The sequence below is a fragment of the Bufo gargarizans genome, chromosome 2 (assembly GCF_014858855.1).
Source record: "Bufo gargarizans isolate SCDJY-AF-19 chromosome 2, ASM1485885v1, whole genome shotgun sequence".
NCBI lineage: Eukaryota > Metazoa > Chordata > Amphibia > Anura > Bufonidae > Bufo > Bufo gargarizans.
In genome coordinates, this window is record NC_058081.1 from 57,258,539 (window position 1) to 57,271,964 (window position 13,426).

The 13,426-nt window shown below is 43.9% G+C and overlaps 1 protein-coding gene across 1 annotated transcript in view; it reads left to right on the plus strand.

The window, feature by feature from the left end:
• Positions 1-13,426, plus strand: part of XPO7 (exportin 7) — a 57,291-nt gene that overhangs the window by 24,888 nt on the left and 18,977 nt on the right.

Sequence of the window (13,426 nt, forward strand, 5' to 3'; positions counted from 1 at the left end):
CACCGGATACATTGCTGGCCTTGAGCATGGCCTTCTAACATGGGTGGAACGCTTGTGTTCCCATTGGATGCGGTGCTGGCCTTGTGCGTGACCACCCCTCATTCCATGGGCGGAATTTTGCACGCTCACGGGATTCAAGGCTGTCCTTGTATGTGCTGTGCTGGACTTGCTCATGTTCCCCCTTCATTGGTGGAGTAGTTGCACTCTCACAAAATTTCGGTGTTGGGTGAATTGTTGCACACTCACTTAATGCTAGGATAGCCCTGTGCATGACCCCCCTTTCACTAGGTGGACCTCCTGCGTTCCTGCTGGATACTGTGTGGCCATGTGCATGGCGCCCTTCTGGGCGAAGTAGGGTATGCCCTACTTCTCTGACGTAGTTACGACCTTGGGCATCACCCCCTTTTTGGGGCGGGCCCTTGCACTCTTGCTGACTGCAGTTTGCCAGGTACATGTCCCCCCCTTTCGAGGAGGTCAGTTTGCGTTCTATCGCATACCTTACTAGTCTTGTGCATAACTCCTTTTCAGTTGCACTTCCGTAGATACTGTGGGACTCTGTGGCTGGCCTTCTTCGCTGAGTGATATTTTTGCAGTGAGCGGACGTTCTTGTGCGTTGTTTGGGCCGTGTATGCCTTCTCGTCCCGTAGGCGGGTTAGCCTTCTCACTGCTTACGGGGCTACTCGTACGTATGCCTCCTTTCCCCCTGCGACATACTTTTTCTCTTGGGAGACGGTGTTTGCAGCAAGCCTTGCACTATTCTCTAAGGGGATCATTCTGTCCACCTGTGTGAGCCTAAGGTGTTGTCCAATAAGCAACAGATGAATACCTTATATTTAAGTAGACGGGCTCTGCTGCTCGCTACTGCACCGAGCTGGGTGGTACTCACTCATTTCGTTGGCCCTTCCGCCCGGGGAGTGTTCGTGGTTCCTAGATACGTACCCATTCGTCCTTCCGCGGCATTGTTTCCCTGCGCTAGTGGTCACATGGTCGAGAGTGCTGTCTGCAGCGCCCTTCGCATTTTATGTTGGCTCTGGCAGGACTACGGTCCCCTCGCCTAGTACCTTTTCCTCCTCTTCGGGTGCAGTGTGGTATGATTCTTTCCGGTTGGCGCCCTCGGTGCTTCAGTCTGATCTGCTACCAGGTTCGGGCTGCTCTTCTTGGGTAGGTCACCCAACTTCTCTTGGGTGCTCGCCTACCCAGGTCCGGAGGACCTCCGCCTTGAGTTCTTCAGGGTATTCAAGGCGGTGGACCGGGTGTCTCAGTGTAGCGGTGTGCTGCTTTTGAGCTGTTCTATGGCTTCTCTGTTGCCCACTCCTATGCCGGCCTCTGTCTTGACCGCCTTTTCTCGCCGGTCGGTTTGGCTCCCACTCGGTACAGATCACTCCGATGTGGCTTCTGTTCCGGCCGCGCTTCAGAGGCTGTTCCTTCACTGCCCTTCCCTCGGGGGAGAGCGTGGTTGTTCATGTGGATGGTACTGGTGTTCCCTTTGAGTCCCCCTTGTCCACACTGGTTGTACTAGCTGTGTACCTAGTTACCGGGTCTACGGCGTTCTGTCCTCCCGCTGGGTGCAGATTGCGTTTTTGTTTTTTTGTTTTCAATTCTAGGCAATGTTTCTGCTATGGACTTACCTTCTCGGTAGCTTGGGAGGACTGCCTTTTGCCAAGATTGTCTTCAGATCTCCCACACCGGGACTGTAGTCCGTCTTCCTGTGGTGACTGCATCGGCTTGGGTTTTAGCCTGTCTTGTCCTGGCATCTGGCGGTTGCTGGACGGACCCTTCGGTTCCTGTCCGTTTGTCCTTCTGCTCCCCCACTCAGGGTGGATCCGGGACAACTTGCTCGGGGGCCGGCGGGACCAGTTCTACCGACCGTTCTACCCGTGTTACTGGTCTGCGCCTGATCATTGGGTTTTCACCCTCTTGCCCAGGCGACTCTAGTGGGCTCGCTAGTGTTCGCTCCTGGCCGTGTTTCGTCCAGGATCTGTTGGAGGACTTAGGTTTTTACCTGGGGTTCTGTGGGAAGCTGGGCGTTCCCCCGCTCTTCCTTTCTCTCTCCATGGTTCTGTTTTTCTCCAGTCCGGCCTGGAACTGGGACTGGGACTCTGTCGCTTGAAGTATCAGGTGTCAGCGCTGCCCTTCTTCTTTCAGCGTTCCCCGGCCCTCTGGGCCTGTCTGGACCTTCTTCCGTGGAGCGGCTCTTGGGTTCCTTTGTGCTGCCCTCCGGTACCGCCCTGGGACCTACATACTGGGCTCTTGGCGCTCCAATCTTTCGCTTGGAGCCGTTACAGTGGTTCTCTCTACTCCTTCTGTCCTGTACGGTTGTGTTTCTGTAGCCATCGTGTCTCTGGCGGGTGCCTGAGTGGCGGCCCTTCTTGTTCCGAGCCTTTTGTCTTTCCCCAGGACAGGGCTGTTCTCCATTCCGTCTCTTCCTTCCTTCTGAAGGTGGTGTTTGTCTTTCATTTCGTCGAGGCAGTCGTCCTCCCCTTCCCACCCCCGGGAACGGACACTTCACCGGTTTGGACGTTGTTTGGACCTTGCAGTTTTTTACTTGGAGATCTCCGACTCTTGTCTACGTTCGGCCTCTTGGGTTCCAGGAGGTCCGCGCGAAGGGTTGACGGCATCCAGGGTGGCTTTCCTCCTCTTTCTCAGAGTGGCTATTGCTGTGGTTGCCGCACCAAGGGCAGGGTTCTGCTTTTGGTGTCACCGTTCATTTCACCAGAGCTGTCGGTTCCTCCTGGGTCAGAGGCATTAGGCTTCGGCCATGCATTTGTGCAAGGCGGTCACTTCTTCCTTGCACACCTTACCAGGTTCTACAGGGTGCGTACTCGGGCTTCAGCGTCTGCTGCCTTGGGCCGCCTGGTCTGCAGGCGGCGGTTTCTTGATGCCTTCGGGTGCTTCGCCTTAGTGCTGTGGTCCCTCCCCTCTTGGACTGCTATTGAACGTCCCAAGGTCTTCTGTGTCCCCCAAGGAGACTGGGCGAGAAAACGAGATTTTTGTATAACTTACCAGTAAAATCTCTTTCTCGCTCTTTCCTTGGGGGACACAGCACCCACCCATTCTTTGTTCTTCTCTGCACGGTTTCCGGGTTTGTTTTACCCGTTGGGTAGTTGGCTTGTTGGTTCCACTTTTGGACTTTGCCTTGTTTTCACTACTTGGACACGCAACTGACAGTCTCTCTCTCCAGGCTGAGGGTATAGCTGTGGAGGAGGGGCTAACAGTTCTTACTTAGTGTCACGCCTCCTAGGGAGATGAGCTATACCCAAGGTCTTCTGTGTCCCCCAAGGAAAGAGCGAGAAAGAGATTTTACTGGTAAGTTATACAAAAATCTCGTTTTTGCGGAACAAGTTGCACTTTCTGTTGGTACCATTTAATATTGAATACAATGTAGTTGGAAGCTGAAAAAAAATTCCAAATAGGGCGAAATTTAAAAAAAATATTCTGCCAGTTTTATGTGTTTGTTTTTTACGCTGTTCCCGATGCCGTAAAACTTTTTTAAAAATATATAGAAACTTTGTTTTTTTTCTGTGCATCTCCATATTCTGACCCCATAACTTTTTTTATGGTTACATCTAGGGAGATGTGTGAGGGCTTATTATTTTGCAGGGCGATCTGTAGTTTTCAGTGCCACCATTTTGGAGAGTGCATGACTTATTGATCAGTTTTTGTTAAAAAAAAAATTTAAGAGGTGAAGAAATGAGAAAATGTCAAATCGGCCATTTTAGATTTTTTTTTTAAATGATAAATACATTTATCTTTTAGTAGTTCAGACGCAGCGTTGCGAATGGTCTGTGTTATTTTATTAATTTTTATTATGGGGAAAGGGGAGTTATTTTAAATTTTTTATTTTTTTATATATATATTTTTTTTAAAACTTTTTTTTTATTACTTATATTAAGTCCCCTTGGGGGACTTGAACTTGTTATTGTTAGATCGCTTGTCCCATAGACTGCAATGAATTACCATTGCAGCCTACGAGACATTTAATATGTTCCTATGGAGCCTTGCAGCAGGCACAGGGAACGAACAGCTGTCCTGATTGCCGCACGGAGGAGTCATTCGTTCAAAATTGACCACGGCATCTGAGGGGGTTAAATGTCAGTGATTGGTGTTATAATCACAGATATTAGCCCCAGGTGTCTGTTCTTTAAAACAGCAGAAACCCAGGGGCTATGGCGCTCTGGCGTGGGCGTAATTTTTAAAGAAAGGACTTCTGTCCATGTACAGCGGATCTTCTTAAAGTGCATCTCCCACTCTGGAAGACCCTGGTATTTCCATCCATTATATTTCTTTTGAATGGCTGGCGTTTAAAGGGGTTGGCCCGCCTAAGGCATTAATGGCATATTGCAGCGGAGCTTGGCTGCGCGATATGGTCGCCTGACCCGTAATCTCCGTGGTTGAGAGCCGCAATAACGGCACATAACAAACCAAAACGAATAGAAATATACTCAAATATACTTCCATATACTCACCGATTTCCCGGTCTCCCGCGATGTGAAGGGGAAGAGAAGAGAGCGGGCACCGCGCCGCATTTCAGAGTAAGTCACAGCGACGAACTCTCCACAAGATGGCGCCGGTCCCTCACAAAACAGCCTAACAACGGCTGGTATTAATGAAGAAACCAGCGGGGGCAGCAGTAACAGTAAAATGCCGCTATTAACCCCAAACAAATCGGCTATTAACCCTAAAAAACACACTTCTACCTCATATAATAAACTAGAAAAAAAAAAAAGGGATGCTAACCTTTTCTCCTCAAACGCCAACGAACCTGCAAAAAACGCAATATACCCTCCCAAAACTCCTCAAAATACTCTCCAAGCCATGATATGTCGCCAAACGAACAACCCATTACAGAAAACGTACTGAAAGAAATGCTAACATCCCTACAAACCAATATATGCGACAATATTGGACAAATAATGCAAAACGTCCATAAAGACCTAGAAAATCTATGCTTGCGTACCTCCCAAAATGGAGGAATTTATCACTGCCCAGAACGACCTAACAGACGTATACGACAACGATAAAACGGCTGAAGGAAAAAATTACGGATCTAAAAGACAGATCGCACAGAAATAATGTAAAAATAAGAGGAATACCTGAAGAAGTTGACACCCCCCCCAATCTAGAAAACTACGTACAACATTGTCTCAAATCAATTCTACCTACACGTGACAATATGCTACTCATAATTGATCGAACACGCCGGATACCCAAATCTAAATCTGCGCCCCCAAACGCTCCAAGAGATGTGCTAACTAGAATACACTTTTTTTACCATATAAAAGATCAATTTCAACAGGAAAACAGAAGACGGAAAGCCCTACTCGAGCCCTATCAAAATATTCAAATGTTCCCGGATCTTTCAGCAACGACTCTACAAGCAAGAAAATCGGATACAAATGGGGCTTCCCCACGAAAATAATAATAAAAAAAAAGATACTACATATATAATACGAAACCAAGAAGAAGGGAAAAAGCTACTACAACAATGGAACCTAACGCAAGCATCCAAACAAACACCAGCCCAAAACATCACCCAAAAAAAAAAAAAAATCACAAGAATGGAAGACGGTCGGAAAAAGAGGAAATCGCTCCTAAAACATAACTAATCTAACAACACCACCAAATGGCACTAATCCGCCCAACCTGATCTCTCCGCCACACAGATTACGGTATATGCCTACTATCGGCAATATAAACTATAACCGTTTATATTTGCATTTATTCTTATGTTATGTAATATTTCTCATTATATTTTTTAAGATGAGAATTTCCTATGATTGGACATGCCGATACTCAACACCACTCAACATACTGTCTTGCAAGATAAGTAAATATACACCACTACACACACTATCTGAACATACATTATCTGAAAAGGTCAAATCTATTCTCTTTTTATTTATTCCTTTTTTTTATTTTTTATTAAAAATATAGGACTATAAAAATTACCTCTATTAATGCTAAAGGCCTAAATTGTCCCACTAAACGTTTCTTACTGTGGAACGAGGCAATATCTTTAAAATGTGATAGTCTTTTCTCACAAGAAACACATAAATTCCATAAAGATAAAACCCCCTAGATGCCAACATCCTACGGTAGTTTCCCACACATATTCCTAGCATCAATGGATAAAAAGAAAAGAGAAGTTATGATCGCAATAAAAAATACCAATTGGATCGCGGCAGTGAAAAAATGCCTGTTCCAGGCTCTGCGCTCTGCAGATCAGAGCCTGAAATCAGGTAGTGTCCTCGTGCCCCCCGATCTGTGCCCCCTTCCTGTGCTCCTCCCATCCCCGTCGGCCCCTGATGCAGTTCCCCCCCGCCCCTCATCCATATTCATGCAGCCTGCCCCTGATGCGGTCTGCCCCCGCCCCATACATTCATCCTGCCCCCATTTGTGCTCCCTCAATGCTGGCCTTACCTTCCCCCTCCCCCTTTCCAGCGCTGACCCCTGCCCTCTGCCCCCGATGCAGTGCGGTCCCCCTGCTGTGTTTAATGGTGGCGGCTCCATTCCTGAGCCGCCGCCATCAGCAGCGAGTGTCAGCTCTATGCTGACACTCTGCTGTAACCCCTTAGATGCCGCGGCAGCGGCATCGACGGGGTTAAAAGAGGGAGGGGGCTCCCTCTCTTAACCATCGGAGCTGCCGCACTGCGATGGCAGCGCTCGATGGTTGCCATGGCAACCAAACGCTTTGCAAAGGCGTCCGATGTTGCCACCTACAGGACATCTGATAGTATTATACTTTGCAATGCAAGAGCATTGCAAAGTATAGTACAGTCCTCAGCCCCACTGGATCTTCAAGATCCAAGAGGGACTTGATAAAAAAATAATTGAAAATAATAAAAGTAAAAAAAATAATTAAAAAAATGTATTGCCTTTTCCTATAAAAAATAAAAATACACATATTAGGTATCACCGCGTCCGTAACGACCGTCTCTATAAATATATATCACATGATAGACCCCGTCCGATAAACACCATAAAAAAATAAAATAAAAACTGTGTACAAAAAGCCATTTTTGTCACCTTACATCACAAAAAGTGCAACACCAAGCGATCAAAAAGGTGTATATCAAACAAAATTGTACCAATAAAATCGTCACCTCATCCCGCAAAAAATGAGACCCTACATAAGAAAATCGCTCAAAAAAAAAAATATATATAGTTCTTAGAACATTGAGACACTAAAACATAATTTTTTTATTTCAAATATGCTATTATTGTGTTAAAGTGAAATAAAAAAAAAAGTGTACATATTAGGTATCGCCACATCCGTAATAACCTGCTCGATAAAAAATATCACATGACCTAACCCCTCACGTGAACACCGTAAAAAAGAAGTGCCAAAAAAGCTATTTTTGTCACCCTACATCACAAAAAGAGCAACAGCAAGCGATCAAAAAGGCTTATGACCCCCAAAATAGTACCAATCAAACCGTCACCTCATCCCGCAAAAAATGATACCCTATTTAAGTCAATCGCCCAAAAAATAAAAACGCTATGGCTCTCAGACGATGGAGACACTAAAACATCATTTTTGGGACTTCAGAAATGCTATTATTGTGTAAAACTTAAATAAATAAGAAAAAGTATACATATTAGGTATTGCCATGTCCGTAACGATCTGCTCTTTAAAACTGTCACATGACGTAACTCCTCAGATGAACGCTGTAAAAATAAATAAATAAAAACTGTTCCAAAACGGCCAATTTTTTGTTCACCTTGCCCCATAAAGTGTAGTAATGAATGATCAAAAAATCCTATGTACCCAAAAATGGTACCAAATAAAAACCTCAACTCTTTCTTCAAAAAACGAGCCCCTGTACAAGGCAATCGGCAGAAAAATAAAAAACATGGCGTTCAGAAAATGGACACACAAAAACATAATTTCTTTTTCAAAAATGCTTTATTATGTAAAACTGAAACAAAGAAAGTAGACATATTTGATATCATTGCGTCCGTAACAACCTGCTCTATAAAAATAGCACATGATCTACCCTGTCAGATGAATCTTGTAAAAAAAAAACGGTGCCAAAACAGCTATTTTTTCGGTTACCTTGCCTCACTAAAAACGTAATATAAAAATCATATGTACCCCAAAATAGTACCAATAAAACTGGCACCTTATCCCCTAGTTTCCAAAATAGGGTCACTTTTTGGGAGTTTCAACTGTAAGGCCCCTTTCACACGGGTGAGTATTCAGCGCGGATGCGATGCGTGAGTTGAACGCATTGCACTCGCACTGAATCCAGACCCATTCATTGCTATGGGGCTGTTCACATGAGCGATGATTTTCACGCATCACTTATGCGTTGCGTGAAAATCGCATCGTTTTTCACGTAACGCAGGACCCATAGAAATGAATGGGGTTGCGTGAAAATCGCAAGCATCCGCAAGCAAGTGCGGATGCGGTGCGACTTTTACGCATGGTTGCTAGGAGACGATCGGGATGGAGACCCGATCATTATTATTTTCCCTTATAACATGGTTGTAAGGGAAAATAATAGCATTCTGAATACAGAATGCATAGTACAATAGTGCTGCAGGGGTTAAAAAAAAAAAAATTTAACTCACCTTAATCCACTTGATCGCGCAGCCCGGCTTCTCTTCTGTCTTCTTATTTGCTGTGTGGAGGAACAGGACCTATGGTGACGTCACTCCGGTCATCACATGATCCATCACCATGGAAAAAGATCATGTGATGGATCATGTGATGACCGGAGTGACGTCACCACAGGTCCTGTTCCTCCACACAGCACAGAAGACAGAAGGAGATGCCGGCTTCGCGATCAAGTGGATTAAGGTGAGTTAAAAAAAAAATATATATATTTTTTTTTTAACCCTTCTAGCGCTATTTTACTATGCATTCTGTATTCAGAATGCTATTATTTTGCCTTATAACCATGTTCTAAGGGAAAATAATACAATCTACAGAACACCGATCCCAAGCCCGAACTTCTGTGAAGAAGTTCGGGTTTGGGTACCAAACATGCGCGATTTTTCTCACGCGCGTGCAAAACGCATTACAATGTTTTGCACTCGCGCGGAAAAATTGCGCGTGTTCCCGCAACGCCCGTGTGAAAGAGGCCTAAGGGTGTATCAGGGGGGGACATGGCATCTAAAACAAGTCCAGCAAAATCTGCCTTCCAAAAACCATACGGCATTACTTTCCTTCTGCGCCCTGCCGTGCGCCCTTACATCAGTTTACGACCACATGTGGGGTGTTTCTGTTAACCGCGGAATCGGGGTAATAAATATTGAGTTTTGTTTGGCTGTTCACCCGCAATGTGTTGAAGAGAAAAAATATAATAAAATAAAAAAAATCTGCCAAAAAAGTGAAATTTAGAAATTTCATCTCCATTTTCCTTTAATTCTTGTGGAACACCTAAAGGGTTAACAAAGTTTGTAAAATCAGTTTTAAGTAACTTGAGGGGTGTAGTTTCTACGATGGGGTCATTTATGGGGGGTTTCTACTTTGTAAGCCCCAGAAAGTGACTTCAGACCTGAACCGGTCCTTAAAAAGTGGGTTTTTAAAATTTTCTTAAAAATTTTAAGAATTGCTTCTAAACTTCTAAGCCTTCCAAACGTCCTAAAAAAAAAAGAAACTACATTTCCAAAATGATGCCAACATAAAGAAGACATATGGGGAATGTTAAGTAATAAATATTTTATGAGGTATCACTTTCTGTTTTAGAAGCAGAGAAATTTAAATTTTGAAAATTGTGAATGTTTCAAAACTTTTGGTAAATTTGGGATTTTTTCATAAATAAAGGTGATATATATTGACTCAAATTTATGACCATCATGAAGTACAATGTGTCACGAGAAAACAATCTCAGAATGGCTTTGATAAATAAGTGTTCCAAAGCTATTACCACATAAAGTGACGCATGTCAGATTTGTAAATTTTGACCTGGACACTGGGGCATCAATGACCCTTGGTCATGAAAGGGTTAAAAATCAGACCCCATTACTATACTTAAAGGGTTTCTACCACTTGGATTTCACATAATTAGGTGTCAGACACTAGCGCTCCGCTAGTGTCTGCTCTGCCAAACTATCCTGCTATAATAGCTTTTGGGGCAGCCGTTTACCTAAAAAAAGAACTTTTATTAATATGCTAATGACCCTCTAGGTGCTATGGGGGCGTCATTAGCACCTAGAGGATCGGTCTACCTTCTCAAGATGCCGCCGCTCAGCGCCTCCCTCCAGCCCGCCCATCTGCTTCGGAATGCATCAAACGGACGACTTCATGCGCCGTGCGCGGCTGTATTCGGCGCATGCGCAGTGAATGTCCGACCGCTTCCCTGCTCAGACATCTCCACTGCGCCTGCGCCGATGACGTCATATACAGCCGCGCACGGCGCATGCGCGTGAAGTCGTCCGTTTGATGCATTCCGAAGCAGATGGGCAGGCTGGAGGGAGGCGCTGAGCGGCGGCATCTTGAGAAGGTAGACCGATCCTCTAGGTGCTAATGACGCCCCCATAGCACCTAGAGGGTCATTAGCATATTCATAAAAGTTCTTTTTTTAGGTAAACGGCTGCCCCAAAAGCTATTATAGCAGGATAGTTTGGCAGAGCAGACACTAGCGGAGCGCTAGTGTCTGACACCTAATTATGTGAAATCCAAGTGGTAGAAACCCTTTAAAACAATTAAACCACAAAAAAAGGAACAACACAAAAGGCCACACAAACCATCTGGGAAAATTATGTCAATAACGCTGGGTTCAGACCTGAGCGTTCGAAAAACGAGCGCTCTGTATGCGCGATTGTACGGGCGTTTACAATCGCGCATACAGAGATTGGCGTTCACACATTGTCGCGCATTCCCGAATTTCTATGTGCGGGAACGCGCGACAAACGCCCAAAAAAAAGCTCAAGCACTTGTTTGAGCGTCGGGCGTTTTACAGCGCGATCGTACGCGCTGTAAAACGCCCAGGTGAGAACCATTCCCATAGGGAATCATTGGTTCTTGCCTGTTGTGCGTTTTACAGCGCGTAGGAACGCGCTGTAAAACGCTCAGGTGTGAACCCAGCGTTATAGCTAACAAAATTAATATACATCAATTGCCAATTATATATATCAAAACAATCTGTCCAGATATCAATCTTTCCAACTGTGAAAAAAACGGAATAAAAAAAAAAAGTAAGACTTAACCGACCCAGATAACCAACACAAATAAGGCTACTTTCACACCTGCGTTTAGATGCGGATCCGTCTGCATTACTCTGTAAAAAAAATAAAAAGTCTAAGTGTAAGTCAAACGGATCCGTCCTGACTTACATTGAAAGTCAATGGGGGACGGATCCGTTTACAATTGCACCATATTGTGTCAGTGAAAACGGATCCGTCCCCATTGATTTACATTGTAAGTCAGGACGGATCCGTTTTGGTGTCCGCCTCCAGAGCGGAATGGAGCCAAACTGAAGCATTTTGAGCTGATCCTTATCCATTCAGAATGCATTGGGGCTAAACTGATCCGTTTTGGGCCGATTGTGAGAGCCTTGAACGGATCTCGCAGGCGGACCCAGAAACGGCAGTGTGAAAGTAGCCTTACACTCATTGACCCATTTACCTTCCCAATATCATTTACCCAACACAGATTTCTACAAATATTTAAGAATCAGACATTCTTTTTCCCAAATCCAAATTAAGGACCCAGATTTTCCTAAATCTGCATTTACATTTTTCTCTACTCAAAATCCAATAACGAAAAGGTATTTCTAACTTCTATGCTGATATTAATAACATCGAAACTAAGCTAAAGAATAAATATCTACTACAATGGGAAAGAGACCTAGGAACAACCTATTCCTCCGAAAATTGGAGATCTGCGTTCAACTGGACTAATGAAATATCCAAAGGAATGCACCAGGAATACTTCTGAGATGGCATCGGACACCGGTAAAACTAAACCACATTGACCCCGGCTACTCTGATCTATGCTGGGAAAATTGTGGAGCTCAAGGAACCTATCTACATCTATGGTGGTCATGTCCAAGGATTCAAATGTCTTGGAAAACGGTATTTGAAAAACTAAACAAGATGCTCCATATAAACATTCAACCATCTCCAGACTTTGCCTTATGTTTTTTTTTTTTTACCAAATCAACCTCTTCCACAACACACCAAAACAGTGGGAGCCCATATAATACTAGCCGCAAGAAGCCTCATAGCACAAAAATGGGGAGGTCCAGAAATCCCCACCATCTCAGAAGTATGGACATCGGTCTCGCACGCACACAGCATGGAAATTAAATTTGCATCATATTCTCTATCTTTGAGAAAAACAATTGGTCTCTATGGAACCCGAACTATCTAAGTACCAGACCAAACTGATTTACCCTTATTCATAGATAATTTCTAGACTAAGGCTCCATTCACACAGAAATAAAGTAATTGGAGGGCACTCGAATATCTGACCACATTCAAGGCAGGATATCAATAATCCTAATTTATTTGCATAAAAATAATGTATTGGCATAAAACTCATAAAATCTACATGCACATAATATAAAACATATGTCCATGTAATACTCAGTCAGCCCTGTGACACGTCCGCAAATGGCTCCGCATTCGTTCCTCAATTTTGCGGACCCATTCATTCTCTATGGGGGACCGAATGGATGCGGACAGCACACACTGTGCTGTCAGCATCCGCATTTGCGGAGCGCGGCCCCGTTCTTCATGTCCGCAGCTCTGCAAAAGATAGAACATGTCCTATTCTTGTCCGCAGCTTGCGGACAAGAATAGGCATTTCTATAGGGGTGCCGGGCGGGTGTGTTGCGGGTCCGCAACACACCACGGACGTGTGAATGAAGGCTAATGTTGATATCCTTTACCTATTATATCTATATTCTAAAAATATATAATAGCAAATCCTTTGTTATTTAAGATAAATCTATATGTGGGGGTGTGCACATAATGTACGCAGGTACACTATAGTCTTTACAAATATATTGTGCGTATTATATATGTTGACGTGTAAATCTAGATATGTATGTGTGTGTATATGGGCATGTGTCTTTTATTTTCTATTCAAATTCATAACTAACAAACCAATAAAACTGATGTAAAAGTTTTGTTTATTATATATTTTTCACATGAATGAAAATAACTAACTTTAAAATGTATCAAAAACCAAAAAAAATTACTGTTCAAAAAAAAAAAAAAAAAAATATATATATATATATATATATGGGCATGTGTGCATATATGTGGACAATCTAGGATGGATGAATATACATGTGTGCGGCTGTGGGTGCGTACGTTTACACATATGCACATATATTTGAACTGTTACTTGATGCCCGTGCACATGTTTACATTCATATTTAAAAACCAATGTTATTAACTGTTTATTATCTCATATCGGCCTGTCCAACCTACCCCCCCAGCCCTCTTATTCATTTTAATATCACTTGAG